Source organism: Pelophylax lessonae (assembly GCF_965119305.1).
Source record: "Pelophylax lessonae genome assembly, chromosome: 6".
Classification (NCBI taxonomy): Eukaryota; Metazoa; Chordata; class Amphibia; order Anura; family Ranidae; genus Pelophylax; species Pelophylax lessonae.
Window position 1 is genome coordinate 73,921,112 of NC_138773.1, and position 16,073 is coordinate 73,937,184.

Here is a 16,073-nt window from a genome sequence, read left to right on the forward strand (position 1 = left end):
TCCTGATATCTGAAGTGAGGAAGATGTGTCCTGATGTCTGTGAGTGAGGAAGACATGTTCTGATGTCTGTGAGTGATGAAGACATGTGTTCAGATGTCTGTGAGTGAGGAAGACGTGTCCAGATGTGTGTGAGTGAGGAAGACGTGTCCAGATGTCTGTGAGTTAGAAAGACATGTCCTGATGTCTGTGAGTGAGGAAGACACGTGTTGTGATGTCTGTAAGTGAGACATACTGGATGTCTGTGAGTGAGGAAGACGTGTCCCGAAAGCTGTGAGTGTGGAACACAAATTTCATAATGTCTGGAGTGAGAAAGATGTGTCCCGATGTCTGTGAGTTATGAAGATGTGTCCTTATGTCTGTGGGTGATGAAGATATGTCCTGATGTATGAAGTGAGAAAAACATGTGTTCTGTTGTTTGTGAATGAGTAAGACGTGTCATGATGTCTGGGAGGAATGAAGATATGTGTGCTGTTTGTATGTGGGTGCTCTGTTGTCTGATCACTGGGTATGTAGAAGCTCTATGGTCTGATCACTGTTATGTAGAAGCTCTGTGGTCTGATCACTAGGTATGTGGGAGCTCTGTGGTCTGATCACTGGGTATGTGAGAGCTCTGTGGTCTGATCCCTGGATATGTGGGAGCTCTGCGGTCTGATCACTGGATATGTGGGAGCTCTGCGGTCTCATCACTGGGTATGTGAGAGCTCTATGGTCTGATCACTGGATATGTGGGAGCTCTGCGGTCTCATCACTGGGTATGTGGGAGCTCTGTGGTTCGATCACTGGGTATGTGGGAGCTTTGTGGTCTGATCACTGGGTATGTAGGAGCTCTGTGGTCTGATCACTGGGTATGTGAGAGCTCTGTGGTCTGATCCCTGCATATGTGGGAGCTCTGCGGTCTGATCACTGGGTATGTGGGAGCTCTATGGTCTGATCACTGGGTATGTGGGAGCTCTATGGTCTCATCACTGGATATGTGGGAGCTCTGTGGTCTCACCACTGGGTATGTGGAAGCTCTGTGGTTCGATCACTGGGTATGTGGGAGCTCTGTGGTTTGATCACTGTGTATGTAGGAGCTCTGTGGTCTGATCATTGTGTATATGGGAGCTTTGCTGTCTGATCACTGTGTATGTAGGAGCTCTGTGGTCTGATCACTGTGTATATTGGAGCTTTGCTGTCTGATCACTGTGAATGTGGTAGCTCTGTGGTCTGATCACTGGGTATGTAGGAGCTCTGCGGTCTGATAACTGGGTATGTGGGAGCTCTGTGGTCTGATCACGGTGTATGTAGGAGATCTGCAGGCTGATCACTAGGTATGTAGGAGCTCTGTGGTCTGATCATTGGGTATGTAGGAGCTCTGTTGTCTGATCACTGTGTATATGGGAGCTCTGTGGTCTAATCACTGTGTATATGGGAGCTCTGCAGGCTTATTACTGTGTATGTGGGAGCTTTGTGGTCTGATCACTAGGTATGTAGGAGCTCTGTGGTCTGCTGTCTGGGTATGTAGGAGCTCTGTGGTCTGATGTCTGGGTATGTATGAGCTCTGTTGTCTGATGTCTCAATATGTAGGAGCTCTGTGGTCTGATGTCTGGGTATGTATGAGCTCTGTGGTCTGATGTCTGGGTATGTATGAGTTCTGTGGTCTGATGTCTGGGTATGTAGGAGCTCTGTGGTTTGATGTCTGGGTATGTAGGAGCTCTCTGGTTTAATCATTGTGTATGTGGGAGCTCTGTGGTCTGATCATTGGGTAAGTAGGAGCTCTGTGGTCTGATCACTGGGTATGTGAGAGCTCTGTGGTCTGATCCCTGGATATGTGGGAGCTCTGTGGTCTAATCACTGTGTATGTAGGTGCTCTGTGGTCTGATCACTGTGTATGTAGGGGCTCTGTGGTCTGATCTCTGTGTATGTAGAAGCTCTGTGGTCTAATCACTGTGTATGTAGGGGCTCTGTGGTCTAATCACTGTGTATGTAGGGGCTCTGTGGTCTGATCACTATGTATGTAGGGGCTCTGTCGTCTAATCACTGTGTATGTAGAGGCTCTGTGGTCTAATCACTGTGTATATGGGAGCTCTGCGGGCTGATCACTTTGTATGTGGAAGCTCTGTGGTCTGATCACTAGGTTTGTGGGACAGGGCTTGACAAATGTCCTTGAAATTTAGGAGCCAGCTAAAAAAGTTGGGAGCCATTTTTTTTTCCGCGCATGCCAAATGGCCGGCTTCTGTCGGACCGGCTGCCATACACACAGGCCTAATGGCGGCCAGTTTTTAATGAACCGGCTGATGTTGCCCGGCATTCGAACCGTGTGTACTTTTTCTACTTCTTCTGAGAGATGTTAAAGGAACACTCCAACCACCATGACCACTTCAGTGATTGGTCATGGTGGTAGGAGTCAGAAACACTGCACATGCTGGGATATTTACAATTATGTGCCTGGGGGCTAGTTGCTAGTTACTGCTGGTGGGTACTGCTGGCTGGTGCTGCTGGGGGGTACTGCCTACTGGTACTGCTGGTGGGTACTGCTGGCTGATACTACTGGTGGTTACTGCTGGCTGGTACTGCTGTGGGGATGGCTGGCTGGTACCACTGTGGGTACTGCTAGCTGGTACTGCTGTGGGTACTTCTTGCAGGAACTGCTGGCTGGTACTGCTGTGGGTACTGCTGACTGGTACTGCTGGCTGGTACTGCTGTGGGTACTGCTTTTGGGTACTGTTGTGGGTACTCCTTGTGGGTACTGCTGGCTGTTACTGCTGGCTGGTACTGCTGTGGGTACTGCTGATGGGTACTGCTGGCTGGTATTGCTTTGGGTACTCCTTGTGGGTACTTCTGGGTGGTACTGCTGGGTGGTACTGCTGGCGGGTACTGCTGTGGGTACTGCTGGCTGGTACTGCTGTGGGTACTCCTTGTGGGTATTGCTGGCTGGTACTGCTGGTTGGTACTGCTGTGGGTACTGCTGGCTGGTATTGCTTTGGGTACTCTTTGTGGGTACTTCTGGGTGGTACTGCTGGCTGGTACTGCTGTCTGGTACTGCTGGCGGGTACTGCTGTGGGTAATGCTGGTGGGTACTGCTGTGGGTACTGCTGGTGGGTACAGCTGTGGGTACTGCTGGCGGGTACTGCTGACTGGTACTGCTGTGGTTACTGCTGGCTGGTACTGCTTGCTGGTACTCCTTGTGGTTACTGCTGGCAGGGATCACGAAGCGGCACAGTAGGAAGTATACAGAGCTGATGCTCTCTCCTGTCACTGGCGGAGTGCATTTGATATCACTCCGCCTGTGATAGGATGGAGTCGTAACTACACAGGAAACATCAGCTCTGCTCTGTCACAGCTGACAGACACAGTTCTGTCGGCAGACATCCCAAGTCTCTAGTGAGGTGCTGGAGTCTCCCGCATGCGAGCGCGGCACTTGCGGGTGTCAGGGAGCCGCAGCCCGTATGAGGGAGACTCCCGCACCACGCAAGAGACTTGGGATGTCTGGCGAACAAGAGACCAGCCGCAGGGTAACCCAGGTGCCAGGTTGCTAATTCTAGTCACCAATGCGACCTGGCGCCTGGGGTTTGTCAAGCCCTGATGTTGGAGCTCTGTGGTATGATGCCTGGGTATATAGGAGCTCTGTGGTCTGATCACTGTGTATGTGGGAGCTCTGTGTTCTGATCACTGGGTATGTGTGAGCTCTGTGGTCTAAACACTGGGTATGTGGGGGCTCTGTGGTCTGATCACTGGGTATGTGGGAGCTCTGCGGTCTGATCACTGTGTATGTGGGAGCTCTGCTGTCTGATCACTGTGTAGGTGGGAGCTCTGTGGTCTGATCACTGTGTAGGTGGGAGCTCTTTGGTCTGATCACTGTGTATGTAGTGGCTCTGTGGTCTGATCACTATTTATGTGGGAACTCTGCCGTCTGATCACTGTGTAGGTGGGAGGTCTGTGGTCTGATCACTGTGTATGTAGGGGCTAAGTGGTCTGATCACTGTGTAGGTGATAGCTCTGTGGTCTGATCACTGGGTATGTAGGGGCTCTGTGGTCTGATCACTGTGTAGGTGGGAGCTCTGTGGTCTGATCACTGGGGTATGTAGGGCTCTGTGGTCTGATCACAGTGTAGGTGGGGGCTCTGTGGTCTGATCACAGTGTAGGTGGGGGCTCTGTGGTCTGATCACTGTGTAGGTGGGAGCTCTGTGGTCCGATCACTGTGTAGGTGGGAGCTCTGTGGTCTGATCACTGGGTATGTGGGTGTTCTGTGGTCTGATCACTGTGTAGGTGGGAGCTCTGTGGTCTGATCACTGGGTATGTAGGAGCTCTGTGGTCTGATCACTGGGGTATGTAGGGCTCTGTGGTCTGATCACTGTGTAGGTGGGGGCTCTGTGGTCTGATCACTGTGTAGGTGGGAGCTCTGTGGTCTGATCACTGTGTATGTAGGGGCTCTGTGGTCTAAACACTGGGTATGTGGGGGCTCTGTGGTCTGATCACTGTGTAGGTGGAAGCCCTGTGGTCTGATCACTGGGTATGTGGGGGCTCTGTGGTCTGATCACTGGGTATGTGGAGGCTCTGTGGTCTGATCACTGTGTAGGTGGGGGCTCTGTGGTATGATCACTGTGTAGGTGGGAGCTCTGTGGTCTGATCACTGGGATATGTAGGGCTCTGTGGTATGATCACTGTGTAGGTGGGGGCTCTGTGGTCTGAACACTGTGTAGTTGGGGGCTCTGTGGTATGATCACTGTGTAGGTGGGAGCTCTGTGGTCTGATCACTGGGTATGTGGGGGCTCTGTGGTCTGATCACTGGGGTATGTAGGGGCTCTGTGGTCTGATCACTGTGTATGTAGGGGCTCTGTGGTCTGATCACTGTGTAGGTGGGAGCTCTGTGGTCTGATCACTGTGTAGGTGGGAGCTCTGTGGTCTGATCACTGTGTTTGTAGAAGCTCTGCGGTCTGATCACTGTATTCGTAGAAGCTCTGTGACCTAAAGTCTGCATATGTAGAATCTCTCGTGTAACCTTGAGTGTACGTGAAGCTATGTAGTCTGATGTTTTTGTTGAGACAGAAGAGTACCTTATAGGTTTAAAGCAAAAACAGAGGAAAAAGTAGTAAGTACCAATGCATACATTTATGTCTGGACCCTCCAGACTCCACAACACAGCTGGAGATGTTCCAGCTCAGTGTACCAGCAAATTTGAATACATTTGGGTATCAAAAACTGCAGTTATAGACAAGTTTGTTCCATTGTTTACACACAGTCTGTAAAATTGCAGGCTGACTTAAACTATCAAAGTCCATAAAAAAATATATATAAATTAAAAATTATATATAAGTATTGTTTGTTTTTTTATATAGGTTTAGGCCAAAAAGACTGTTATTTGAGATTCTAACTAATATGTTTTTTTTTTGTCCTTCAAATAAAAAAAAAAAAATTATACTTATTTATATATACACAGTCTTGCAGCTCTTACCTTCTCTAAGGACCCCTGAAGTGATTGACCACTGGAGACCAGCGATAAATCTGAGTATGGGGGAACGTGACTCTTCTTCTCCCTACACAATACAGTGCACAGTGCATAAGCTGACAATGGCCAGATCTGTGCATTTTCAGAAGAATTACACATAGCTTTCTGTAGGATTTGGCTTTTTAAATTGGTAGAACTTTTTATTAGTCAACATTAGTTGATTGGCACGTGGTTAGCTTTTGTGGGCAAGGAAGCTAAATGTAGTATACTCGATGTGCTGGTTACCAAATGAACCTGTCACTTTGCCTATTGGGGTAAAGGTTCAGCTTTCAGGGTAAAGCAACACGGTTGTACTAAACTCCACCTGATCTACCTTATATATATTTACCTTTCCTTTACTTCACCACTACTCTGTTTAGTGTCAGAAATGAAAGAAATACATGGTCGTTTGGGATACGGAGTGGAGGAGCATGTGACTTACCCATGTGACAGTGCTCGGTCAGTTAAGGCTGGGTCCTGGAAGTCCATAGCCCTGTGCAAATTATGACTCTGACAACTTGTACATGATTAAGGCATTCCAGAGGTAGTGCCAAATTTACTCCCATTGACCTCTATAGCCCTCTGAACCCCACTTCCAACTTTGCACTAAAAAGATACGACTGGAGTAAAATTGGCCGTAGCGGCCATTTATTAACTATAACAACATATAAACATTCCTTAGAACAGAAATATAGAACAATGACAATAATCCGATCCTTGGAGGAACTACCGAACCAACACAAAACTGTATCTGTGGAACCACTTAAGGGTCCTCAGCCACAGAACACCGGCTCAAGGACAATAACAAATTTCCTCCTGACACCTCCATTTCCTTAAATTAACTGGGATTAACCATAGGACAGCACACCATAGATGGATCCTTACTCTGATATTACACAGGAAAATTTTGGATGCCTCGAAGGACCCCAACCGCCTTACCACTACAACCCCCCAACACGTCCAACATCCACAGAGGCGGGAGGTTGTAAAGCTTCTTCTTCGTCCGTTTCTTCCAAGCGCCCCACTAACTTAACGACCCCACCTATCTTGCCCCTCCCTACCTTACATGTTACCCAATCACTGTCTCCACACGTTCACTCCTGATAATATTCAATTAAACACTATCGCTGCCAGACTACCCTGCTAACCTGGTCATGCTTGCCCTTCGTCCATTTTTTATTTTTTGCTTCGGGCCTTTCTTTACAAATGGCTTTTTTTTTGTTGCCCCCAGGGGCTGAATGGAGCATCAGGGGAGTGAAAGGAAGATAGGTATAGGCAGCAGGAATAGTTGCAGGAACCCTCCTCACACAAGTCACCCCTTGTTTACGCCCCCTACCCTCCTCCAAACATCGTCCCTTGTTTCCACCCCCAGAACCATCTATTTTAGAGAAACAGAACCAAGTATAATTTTGTGATGCTGTGATCTGTATGGAATTTGGTAATTAAAATAGGAAAAGCAGTAAAATGGATCCTATTCAGCCAGTAACAATAGCCCCCCCCCCCAAGCAAAAATAGATCCCCCTGCAATGATACACTGATACACCCCCTTCCCCAACAACAATAGATCCCCCCAACAACAATAGACCGCTTGCAACAGAATACCACCTCGCAACAAACTTCCACCTCCCAACAACAGACTCACCCCAGGAACAATAGACCCCACCAGCAAAAAGTTGACCCCCTCCCTCAACAATAGATCTCCCACAGCCAGTATTATTAGACCCTCTAGCAGCCAGAAAAAATAGACCCCCTCCCTCAACAATAAATCCCCCACAGCCAGTATTATTAGACCCTCTAGCAGCCAGCAACAATAGACCCTCCCACAGTAGATCCCTCATAGCAACAATTGATCTGATAGCAACATAACACCCCCCAGCAACAATACATCCTCCAACAGCTGGCCTCATTGGACCCTTGAGCACACCCCACTACCCCTTACCCCTGCATACATTCATTTAGTGCTGGAGGTGCCGCAACTGTGTTCCCCCGTGTTTCCACTAAAAAAATGCCCTGGGTATAGGTATGTGTCTGTGCAGGTCTGCAGTAAAGTGATCCAGTTGCTTTCCAGTGCCTGAGCAAAGCACAGACTCAGTTTAAAGCAAATCTAAACCTCAATCAAAAGTTCCATGCATTGCAATTTAGCAATTCTTAGATGTGGTGGCTGCATTAGTTTTCTTTTTTAGGCTTGTTTCCCTTCACTCTGGGGAGGAGTCACAGAGACACCATTAGACAGCAGCATTGCCAGTTTGGGAAGAAGTAGATTTACTAGCAAGTTTAGACATATTTGACTAACAAATTAAAGCCCAACTCCAGCTAAGACTTTATAAGCTGTTACTGCAACAGTTTTCTTTTCCATTTGGGATAAAAGTTTTATACATAATTAAAAGCTGACCATTGTAAGCACCCCTATCAGTGGTAAAGAGTTTGTTACAACCCTTCAACTGACACTTTTGCTGGATAGCTTGCTCTGTTAACCACTTCCATACCACCGGCTGTCATATGACGTCCTTAGGTTTGAGTGGAGATATCAGAATGATGCTACAGCTACAGGCATCATTCAGATACCTTTTTTTTCTGCCCTGATTCCCTGCATTGTAAAAACAATCATAGCGGCAGTTCAGCCGCTTGATTGTTTTTACAGGCAGCGGGAGTTCTTCCTCCCACTGGACTTCCGGTGCTTCTACCGGCTCACCCGTGCGATTGGCGAGCCGGAGAAGAGATCTGCCGGCAGTGGAAGTTTACCATAGAGCTCTATGACTCTCGGAGGCTGGGCGCGACGTTATGACGTCATGTCCTGCCCCGGCAGTTGTAAACACTGCTGTGTGCTTGGCTGGAAAGCCTGAGACAAGGGGTCTTATAGACCCCAGGGACAAGAGGTCTTATAGACCCCAGATCTCTTTATAAACAGGACTTGTCATGTTATTTTCCTATTACAAGGGATGTTTACATTCCTTGTAATAGAAATAAAAGTGACCAAAAAGGAAAAAGGTAAAAATAAAAAAAGTAAAATAAAAAAATGAAAGTGCTCCTTTCCTTTCGTGCTTGTGCGCAGAAGGGACCACATACGTAGGCCGCGTACGCATATGCAAACGACGTTCAAACCATACATGTGAGGTACTGTATCACCATGAACCTTAAAACAAGAGCAATAATTTCAGCACAAGACCTCCCTCCTCTGTAGCTCTAAACTGGTAACCTGTAAAAAAGGTTAAAGCGTAGCCTATGGAGATTTTTAAGTACCGAAGTTTGGCGCCATTCCACAAGTGTGCGCAATTTTAAAGCTTGACATGTTAGTTATCTATGTACTCGGCGTAACATCATCTTTCACATTTTACAAAAAAATTGGGTTAACTTTACTTTTTTTTTTTTAATTCATGAAAATGTTTATTTTTTTAAAAAAAAAATCGCAATAAAAAAAATTGGTGCGCAAATACCGTGTGACATAAAAAATTGCAATGCCTGCCATTTTATTCCCTAGGGTCTCTGTTAAAAAAAAAAGATATAATGTTTGGGAGTTGTAAAAAAAAATGATGATTTTTACATGTAGGTGAGGAGTGTCGGAATCTGCCCGGTATGGAATTGGTTAAAGGGCGTTGAACAATAGCAGACCTACTGGTCAGTTCACCAGCTAGACAAAAAGCCTAAAAAAAAAGAAAACAAACGCAGTCACCACATCTACGGATTGGCTATTACATGTAGCTATGCAATACATAAATTATTACTAAAACATTGCCAATAAAATATAGATCATAATGAATGGTCTAATGTTGGCATCTTGATATGTCTGTAAAAAAAGTATGAACCTGTTTGAATTTTTTTTTTCTGATGCTGCTTGTCATAGCCTTTACCCCGTGACATCACCAAAACAAAGGTGCCCCACGCCTTTGTCCTGGAATTTGTGTAGAAGTCAATGATTGGTCATTAGTATTAAAGGGTTAGCAGGAGACTACTCCTTATGGGTCATCCCAGACTAATTATATAGCAAAGACACAATTCACCTGCCCCTATGGTGTCACTCCCTCCCTGTAAGATGGATATGATGTTTGGGGATGAAGGAAAAGGCTTGTGTTTAAAGGTGTCATTTTATTATATAGTTGGTCTTCCTTATATAGGTAAAGTTTCTCTCTTCTCTGCTTCTCACATTCTCATACACGCATCACTGGTCACATCTTTCTGCTTATCAAGTTACATTAGCCATGCTATCTCTAAAGATGTGTATCCATTATTGTACTATTTGCCATTGATATAGTAACTCCATCTTCTGCATTGAGGAGATGCAGACCTCAGCAATGATCTGTATTTCATACTTTATTGGTTCAGCTTGGCACAATGTAAGTATGCATATCTCATACCTGAGGGACCACTGGGAAAGTTGAAGCTCACTGTAATAGTTGGTGCTACTACAGTGATATTTGCAATTTTCCAGGACCTGTGCAAGTGGCTTTCTATTTGCACACTGACCACAGAAGTTCACTTGCACTTCTGCTGCCATTAATAGCTTGCAATGTATTTGAAAATAATACAAGGCGAGGAGAGGAAGGCCCCTTTCACACGGGCGTTCCGTATGTCCGTATATCACCCCATCCGTTTGCGGGTGATATACGGACATAATGCATGTCAATGAGATGACCATCCGCTGACATCCGATTTGCGTCCTTTCAGTTTTGTTCAATTTTTTGGAACGGAACAGAACCCTATTTTTCTTCCATTTAAAAAACGTTAGGTATTAGATATGCATATGATAAGGTAAAAATAGTGTTCTAAATGGATGATGACATCATAAAACTAAGTATAAAATGAATGAATCTAAAACTTCGTTATATGCAATAAATATATCAAAGCGGGAAGATAAACCTCTGCGGAACATAATACGGACATAATGCATGTCAATGGGATTGCGGATGACCATCCGCTGACATCCGATTTGCGTCCTTTCAGTTCTGTTCCATTTTTTGAAACGGAACAGAACCCTATTTTTTCTTCCATTTAAAAGATGGAAAGGACGCAAATTTGGATGTCAGCGGTGTCATCCGCTGACATCCGCAATCACATAGACATGCATTATGTCCGTATATCATCCGCAAACGGATGGGATGATATGCGGACATTCGGACCGGATGACACAAATGTCACTCGTGTCCATGAAAAAAAAAAAAAGTGCTGGAGCGGATCACAATAGGGTCCGCTCCGTGTGAAAGGGGCAAACTTCGGGTGGTGAAGTCACAAACTCCAGTAAGAGAACACCTTGTTTTCATTAAAAGAAAAAAAAAATACAGGGTATGAATGGCAGAAGTGCCAACCGAACAACTCCCCCTGAGGTCATTGTGCTGAGGGAAGGCCGTTCATACAGGACCCAAAAAGATCATGGCTACAGCTGTAGTAGTGCTGACTACTACAGTGATGGTCAGCTTCCCCAGCAGCCCGTTAGATATTAGATATGCATATGATAAGGTAAAAATAGTGTTCTAAATGGATGGTGACAGATCATAAAACTAAGTATAAAATGAATGAATCTAAAACTTCGTTATATGCAATAAATATATCAAAGCGGGAAGATAAACCTCTGCTGAATTTCAAATTACATAGGAATAAAATAGAATTAATAAAATATCAGAAGTGCATAGTTATCTTGGTAAAAATGAAATAAGTATAACATGGGTCTTAAAAAGATATAGTGAAGAAAATGCCAAATTAGTAAATTAATAAATTACTGGATGATCAACTAAAGGCAGTGTAATAAAACTTATTAGATATGCATTCTTACACTGTGCTAAGCTTGACCATGTAAGTATGCAAAAAAGGTACACTATATTGTCAAAAAACATAGGGATGCCTGCCTTTACATTGACATGAACTTTAAGGGCATCCCAGTCTTAGTCCGTAGGGTTCAATATTGAGTTTGCTCACCCTTTGCAGCTATAACAGGTTCAACTCTTCTGGGAAGGCTGTCCACAAGGTATGGGATTGTGTCCATGGGAATGTTTGACCATTCTTCCAGAAGCGCATTTGTGAGGCCAGGCACTGATGTTGAACAAGAAGGCCTGGCTCGCAGTCTCCACTCTAATTAATTCCAAAGTGTTCTATCAGGTTGAGGTCAGGACTCTGTGCAGGCCAGTCAAGTTCCTCTACCACAAACTCGCTCATCCATGTCTTTATGGACCTTAATTTGTGCACTGGTCCAAATCATTTGATGGAGGGGGGATTTTGGTGTGGGGTTGTTTTTCAGGGGTTGGGCTTGGCCCCTTAGTTCCAGTGAAAGGAACTCTTAAACCGGTAGTATCATAGTATACTTAACTTTTACCTAAAGGTAAGCCTATAATAAGGCTTACCTGTAGGTACAATTAATACCTCCTAAACCTGCACGGTTTAGGAGATATTCGCCCTGCATGCTGCCACTGACACTAGCGGCGCATGCGCTCTGAAGGTCCGGCGGACCTTCAGAGTTCCTTGCCGGAAAGGGACTCCCGCGTGCATGCGCGGAAGTGACATCATCGCGGCTCCGGTCACTCACAGCGCCGGAGCCGCTGAACCGGGAAGAGACGCAGAGGGAGCATGACAGCTCCCTCAGCGGTGTCCGGGCGTCCTTGTCAGGGCTTCGTTTTAAGGTAAGTATTTCATAATGAGCTATTATGCGATGCATACTAGCTCATTATACCTTTGTCTTGCAGGGTTTTTTTTTTTTTTGGTGAGGATATAACCGCTTTAAAACATCAGCATACCAAGATATTCCCAACGTTGTGGGAACAGTTTGGGGATGGCCCCTTCCTGTTCCAACATGACTACGTACCAGTGCACAAAGCAAGATCCATAAAGACATGGATGAGTGAGGTGGAGGAACTTGACTGGCCTGCACAGAGTCCTGACCTCAACCCGATAGAACACCTTTGGGATGAATTAGAGTGGAGACTGTGAGTCAGGCCTTCTTGTCCACATTAGTGCCTGATCTCACAAACGCGCTTCTGGAAGAATGGTCAAACATTCCCATAGACACACTCCTAAACCTTGTGGACAGCCTTTCCAGAAGATTTTTAGCTGCAAAGGGTGGGCCAACTCAATATTGAACCCTACAGACTAAGACTGGGATGCCATTAACGTTCATGTACGTGTAAAGGCAGGCGGCCCAATACTTTTGACAATATAGTGTATGTACAATAATGATTCCTGGAATTTGTGTGTTGTCATTTCCAATTCTTTCTTCGGCAAATGTTACGGCCCCTGACATTGTTAAATGCATACTCACCTAAACTATAAATAAGTAAAAAAATAAAAAGATTCCAAGATTCCTGGAATTTGTTTTTAAACCTGCCCAATAAAACATACATAATCGCATGAAACAACAGACAATAGATTTAATGAAACAAGAATTTAAAAGCAGAAGGGGTAGATTTAATAAGAAAGGAAGAAATTTGAGTTAAAAAGGCCTCACACCCATGGAGTGTTCACATAGCAACTGACAGCTCTACTTATGCCGCACTAGTACAATCAGGCAGCTCTGAGCCATATCACCAACTAGCCCTACAGAGGCTTATCACAAACAAAAGGGATTCCATTTAAAGAACATTTTCATTTTTTATTGTGTTTGCAATGTATGATAATTTAACATATCAGAAATTTGTGGAATTGCAACTGACAAAAGCAGAGTGCGTTTTGACTGGAGAGTAAGGTGGGTCGGAAGGTTGTATGGATTTTTTTCTTGGAATTTGTTTTTTTATTTTGAAGGATGACATATGTTTAAATACAATGCACAGCGGATATTCTAGTGGTCATAAACAGGCATCTGCATCTGTAGCAATCTGAAATAGATTCAATTTTGTGTGCATTTTTTGCAAAGTCATGAGTTGCCTTTTGTAGTTATTTAAATCAGTTTTTATGTATCTTTTTGTTAGCAAATAGGTTACAAAAACCCCCAATCTTACCCTCAACACTCTAACCTGCCCTGAAGCCCAATCAGCTGTAGACACTATGGGGTGGATTTACTAAAACTGGTGCGCTCAGAAGCTGGTGCAGATGTACAGAGTAGCCAATCAGCTTCTAAAGGCTCATAAACACTATAAGAAAATCGGGGGAACATTTTCGTCCAAAGAATTTTCATATGATTTTTGTATAGTGTGTACAGAACTTTCTACAGACGTTTCAGAATTTTCGTATGAAAATTCTCGAAGGGACAAACTCCAAAATGAAGGCGTCTTGACCCCTGTAGGGAAAGAGAGCCTTGACTGATGGGGACATGGCCAGGAGTTGGGACCAAGCAGGAAGAGATATGGATCAAATGGATTGGACGGAGCCTTGGGTATGGGGATGGGCCTGAGCTCAGTTAAGAGGACCTTCCCAAGGAATTCTGGGTCCTTTTTGAGAAGAATCGCGGTGAAGAGCTGACCAGTGGCGTAGCGTGGGGGGTGCTGAGGGGGCCACTCGCACCGGGTGCAACATTTAGGGGGGCGCATTCCCACGCCCGCCATCCGCGGGGATCATAGTGTCCCTTTATTTTTATGATGCCCCGTCCAGCGGCCCGCCCGCCCGCACTTCTCCTCTTGGCTCCGTGACTGCTGCTTGGTGCAGGAAGAGTGGCGGACCGCTGAAGGTGTTACGTGCGGCCAGGGGGCGGGGCTGGTCGGACTCGTGGGTGAAGATGACAGTCTTGTGCATGTGCAGCACTGCTTCCGGAGTCTCCCCCTGCTATCCGGGCCGGCCGCCGACACGCTGTTCCTTCCACTCCGGATCACCTTCTCGAGTCGCCAGTGTTTGGACACAAAACAAGGTAAGTGATCTGCTGCCTGCCCCCGGGGCCCAGTAAAGTGGACATGGGAGGGGGTGAGGTGGGTCAGTGTAGGGGGTGTCAGTATAGGTGTCAGTGTAGGGGGGTGTCAGTGTATGGGGGGGTCAGTATAGGTCTCAGTGTAGGTGTCAGTGTATGGGGGGGTATCAGTATAGGGGGGTCAGTGTAGGTGTCAGTGTATGGGGGGGGGGTGTCAGTGTAGGGGGGTCAGTGTAGGTGTCAGTGTAGGAGGGATGTCAGTGTAGGTGTCAGTGTATGGGGGGTGTCAGTGTATGGGGGGGTCAGTATAGGTCTCAGTGTAGGTGTCAGTGTATGGGGGGGTCAGTGTAGGGGGGGACAGTATAGGTGTCAGTGTATGGGGGGGGTCAGTGTAGGGGGGAGGTCAATGTAGGTGTCAGTGTATGGGGGGGGTGTCAGTGTAGGTGTCAGTGTATGGGGGGGGGGTGTCAGTGTAGGGGGGTCAGTGTAGGTGTCAGTGTAGGGGGGATGTCAGTGTATGGGGGTTGTCAGTGTATGGGGGGGGTCAGTATAGGTGTCAGTGTAGGGGGGGTCAGTATAGGTGTCAGTGTATGGGGGGTCAGTGTATGGGGGGGTCAGTGTAGGGGGGGATGTCAGTGTAGGTGTCAGTGTATGGGGGGTGTCAGTGTATGGGGGGGGGGGTCAGTGTAGGTGTCAGTGTATGGGGGGGTCAGTATAGGTCTCAGTGTAGGTGTCAGTGTATGGGGGGGGTCAGTATAGGTCTCAGTGTAGGGGGGTGTCAGTGTATGGGGGGGGGTCAGTATAGGTCTCAGTGTAGGTGTCAGTGTATGGGGGGGTCAGTGTAGGGGAGGTCAGTGTGAGAATGTGGGGGGGTCAGTGTCGGTGTCAGTGTAGGGGGGTCAGTGTAAAGGGGTCAATGTATGGGGGGCTCAGTGTATGGGGGGGTCAGTGTCGGTGTCAGTATAGGGGGATAAGTGTAGGGGGGTCAGTGTATGTGTCAGTGTATGGGGGTGTCAGTGTATGAGGGGGTCAATGTAGAGGGGGGTCAGTATAGGTGTCAGTGTATGGGGGGGGTCGGTGTAGGTGTCAGTGTAGGGGGGTCAGTGTATGGGGGGGTCAGTGTAGGTGTCAGTGTATGGGGGGTCAGTGTAGGGAGGGTCAGTGAAGGAGTCAGTGTAGGGGGGGGTGAGTGTAGTGGTCAGTGTAGGGGGGGGGGGTCAGTGAAGGTGTCAGTGTAGGGGGTTCAGTGAAGGTGTCAGGTAGGTCAGTATAGTAATTAGGCAGCTCCGTGTAGTGGTCAGGTAGGTCTGTGTAGGTGTCAGTATAGTAATCAGGTAGGTTAGTGTAGGAATAAGGTAGGTCTCTGTAGTGGTCAGTGTAGTGGCCTGTGTAGTGGTCTAGTAGGTTTGTGTAGGGGGTGCAAATTACTTGCATTGCCCCGGGCGCTGACAACCCACGCTACGCCACTGGAGCTGACCACCCCCCTCCCCACCCTGTCGTTCGGTCGGTCTGTCACAGCTTTTGTGGCGGTTTTTACCTTGCCAGTGCTAAAGTTCCGGTAATGAGTTACGCCATTGTTTGTAAATTGGGGGGGTAGGCTGTCTGTCAAGAACTGATGGTAAGGACAGCCCCTTACCCCTTTTTGGAAGTTATGTTAATGACTAAGAGTGCTCACAGTACAACTGTGACTGGCACTGGTCTAGACGTGTTCTGGTTTATTATTGGAAAATAAATAAAAGCTGTGGCCTGGCCCTTTCCAACTTAATTGTGGTAAGCGTGGTTATTTATATGGGGAGGGGGCAAGGGGGTGTTGGGTTATTACGTTAACTTTGTTTCTTGGCCTATGCGCCT

At 46.6% G+C, this 16,073-nt stretch overlaps 2 protein-coding genes across 3 annotated transcripts in view; one reads left to right on the top strand and one right to left on the bottom strand.

Annotated features, from left to right (window-relative positions):
- ABCA3 (ATP binding cassette subfamily A member 3) overlaps nucleotides 1-11,390 on the bottom strand; it is an 899,850-nt gene extending 888,460 nt beyond the window's left edge. Inside the window, exon 1 of the mRNA XM_082262135.1 lies at nucleotides 11,375-11,390. The gene's annotated coding sequence lies outside the window, so the exon portion shown is untranslated. The remainder of the gene's footprint in view (nucleotides 1-11,374) is intronic.
- The window catches only part of LOC309559025 (ankyrin repeat and fibronectin type-III domain-containing protein 1-like), a 722,127-nt gene that overhangs the window by 95,694 nt on the left and 610,360 nt on the right, over nucleotides 1-16,073 (top strand). The window lies entirely within an intron of this gene.